This window comes from Mus pahari, chromosome 15, assembly GCF_900095145.1.
Source record: "Mus pahari chromosome 15, PAHARI_EIJ_v1.1, whole genome shotgun sequence".
Lineage (NCBI taxonomy): Eukaryota > Metazoa > Chordata > Mammalia > Rodentia > Muridae > Mus > Mus pahari.
Window position 1 is genome coordinate 16,663,531 of NC_034604.1, and position 3,809 is coordinate 16,667,339.

Consider the following 3,809-nt stretch of genomic DNA (forward strand, 5'->3'; position numbering starts at 1 on the left):
AAAAAAAAAAAAAAAAGAGTTCAAGGTTGGCTGAGCTGTAATGGCACATACCTTTACTCCCAGCACTTGGGAGGCAGAGGCAGGCAAGCTTTATATAGCTTGATTATGTTAGTCCTTCTTGTCCTGGAAATACTTTTATTCCTGCCCATTGTGATAAAACTTGCCTTTTTGTTGGCAGCCAAAATACTGGCTTGAAACTAAAAATGGATCCTCAGACAGAGTTATTAATCTAACAGTCTGGCAGCTAAAGACCAGTAATTTTTCTGCACAGTGTCTTACTGACCTAAGACAGAAGTACATTTTTTTTGAAAATGTATATTCCAAGGTAGGTAAGGAAGGCATGCTTGTCAGAGCAACCTAAAACAGGCACAGTCTTGTTTATGAAATAAAAAGTGTGTGTGGGGGGGCAGATATTGAGAGCTTTTAGTGCCACTTCTAGGAATTTGGCATTTGTCACTTCTTCCCTTGAGACCCTGTTGAGCTGACTTGGTGGAAAAAAAAGTCATCTTCAAATACTTCCAGGATTAGTGATAAACTCTGGGTTACCTATATTGAATCAGTGTTGAATTAAGAAAAGAAATAAAAGTACTTCCCCTTGGAACCACTTAAGAAGAGTGAATCCAGACTTGCATTCTCTATTCCATGACCCTTGTGTCTTCTGTCCACTGTCTGTTGAAGGTGGCAGTTCTAAAGTAAAAGTCCTGTTCCCCAACCGGTTCTTGATTTGTCAGTAAAGAAGACTGGAGGCCAATTGCTGTGCAAAAGGTACAGACAGGACTTCATGTCCCAGGAGGAAAACATAGACACAAGGAAAGGTGGGGGCTTTCTGCCATGCTTCACAGAAGAAGAAAGCAGCAACCATGTGAGGTCTCAGGAGGAGCTGGGGCCAAGGATGTTTGGCAGGGGCTAGGTGGGACTAGCCACTGAAGTTTTAGGCAGGGGGAGAGGTGGAGATTGACAAGGTCATGCTTTTCCACATGGGGGATAGTAACAACCCACAATTGTGCCTAAAAGGCAAGTTGTAAAGTGGCAAACTCTGTGTGTGTGTGTGTGTGTGTGTGTGTGTGTGTGTGTGTGTGTGTGTGTGTGTGTGTGTTTATTCCTCGGGATTCAGGGAAGCTGGGAGAGAACTGGTAGTACAGCCCACTTCCCAGAGCAAGGGCAAGTAGATCAAAAGAGAAGCTGGGAGGGACCAGAGTGCAGCCGCTCCTGGAGCAAGGCAGTAGCAATAAAAATACATGCGACAGTCTGTCTATTGCAAGATCTGAATTTGTGCCTGCATCTGTATCTGTCCCTGTGTGTCCATTGCTCTGTCTGTGTCTGTCTCTAACAGAGAGTTTTCTCTGCTTTCTGCTTTCATTGAACAGCACAGAAGCATCACATAGGAGAGGGAATGGAATACTTTACAGAAATCTTTAATAACAGAGGTTTACAAGAAATTAAGTCCTGCCTCCAACTGATCCCAACTCACCCAATTAATAAACATCATTGTCTAGCAACTGATATCCATAAGTAGGTGCTTTCCACCTTTATGGTAGATATTGGGTTACTTTCGATTTCTGTATCTGCTTTCAGCAAATAGCACACATGCACTATCTGGGTCAGGCAAGGAAGAGTACTTAACCTAATATTAAATCTATGTATTAGCTATAATTAGGCCAGGTTGTGAAAGCTGATTACTTGAGAAATCCAAGGCAAGTAATGTTGTTTGTTCTATTGTTCTCTTAAAGGCAAATTAAACAAACAGTTTGAGTGCATAGTAGGCAAGCAATCTTTTGTATTAAGTGACTTCAATGTGTATTATTCCTTTGTATTTTTATATACATTGGTGTTTTTACCTGCATATATGTCTGTGTGAGGGTGTTTCTTCCTGTAAGACAGTTTTGTGCATCTTAGTCTGACCTTAATTCACTGTGTATCAAAGATTATCTTGTACTTCTGATCTCCTGCTTTTGGGGTTACTGGCTTCTCTCTCTCTCTCTCTCTCTCTCTCTCTCTCTCTCTCTCTCTNTGTGTGTGTGTGTGTGTGTGTGTGTGTGTGTGTGTGTGTGTGTTTAAGAAATATTTTTATTTTTTAATTTTGGGATATGTGAGAATCTTTGAGTATCTGTTACTTCTGCTCCAAGACCAGGAAAAGGTATTGGGTCCCCTATAACTGAAGTTACAAGAGGTTGTTAGTCACTCAACATGGAGGCTGGGAAACAAACTCAGATCCTCTGGAAGAGCAGTGTCTGCTCATAACTGATGAGCCAACTCTATAGCCTGGCCCCTTTTAACCAATGGTCCTCAGTTTTCAAAATAGAACAAACAAAATAAAAGCAAAAACCAAGCGATGAAGTCATGGTTGTTTGAATAGTTCAGGCCAAACAGGGCCATTTAGTTGGAACTCTATGGTTTGTTTTCCCGTTTCAGCCCTTGGACTTGCCCTGTGTATAAATCCTGTTTCAGATGTGATCATAGGTCAGCCTGTGAGGGCAGTGACTCAGCTCCCTCACTTTGGACTTTACCTGTCCTCGTATATAAAGCTTTGTTTAAGAAAACAACAAAGATGACAAAAGCAATAATATCTATAGTCATATTTTATTTTATTTTATTTTTTAAAAGATTTATTTATTTATTATATGTAAGTACACTGTAGCTGTCTTCAGACATTCCAGAAGAGGGCGTCAGATCTTGTTACGGATGGTTGTGAGCCACCATGTGGTTGCTGGGATTTGAACTTGGGACCTTTGGAAGAGCAGTCGGGTGCTCTTACCCACTGAGCCATCTCACCAGCCCCCTATAGTCATATTTTAATCTTTCCTTGAAGATTGTGATCTGCACATTCAAGCAATGAGTTTATCAGACAGCTGGAGGAGACACTGAACCAGGCCTCAGTCTTTGTTTGTGTAAGTGCCTTAATTCATGTGTTTAAGTTATCTAGGGGTTCTTTTGTTTCTTTGTTTTGCTTTGCTTTTTTTTTAAAGATATATATATATATATATATATATATATATACTGTAGCTGTCTTCAGACACACACCAGAAGAGGGCATCAGACCAGGTTACAGATGGTTGTGAGCCACCATGTGGTTGCTGGGATTTTTAAACTCAGGACCTCTGGAAGAGCAGTCAGTGCTCTTAACCGCTGAACCATCTCTCCAGCCCCTTGCTTTGCTTTTATAATGCTGTACTAACTGGTTTATAACCTGAGTCCCAAGCTGTCCAAATCCATGTATTTGTTTGCTTGTTTGTTTGTTTGTTTGTTTGTTTGAGACAATATCTCTGTAGGTAGCCTTGGATGTCCTGGAACCTTCCAGGTATACCAGTCTGGCCTTGATTCACAGAAATCTACCTGCGTGCCTGTGCCTCTGGGATTGGTATGTGCCACTACACCAGGCCTACACCTTCTAATTTCAGAGAGATGATATTAGCACAGGCAGTGCCACACAGAGATGGGGTGTTTACCTAAGGTACACAAGGCCATGGGCTCAATCCCTAGAACCACAAGAAACTGAACATAAAATATAGGTTTGATACCCAGCACCAAATAAAATTTGGTGTGGTGGTTTGGGCTTGGGAGACAGCTGCAGAAGGATCAGAAGTTCAAGGTCGCCTTCTGCTACAGAGATAGTTCAAGGCCAGCCTGTCTCAAATAAATAAGTAAATACAGAAGATAATATAGCACATCTAAATATATATCAACTTTTTCTATTGATTTAAAAATCTGAGAGCAAGAAGTAGTCACTGGGGCTGGAGAGATGGCTCAGTAGTTAACAGCACTGACTGCTCTTCCAGAGGTTCTGAGTTCAAATCCCTGCAACCACATGG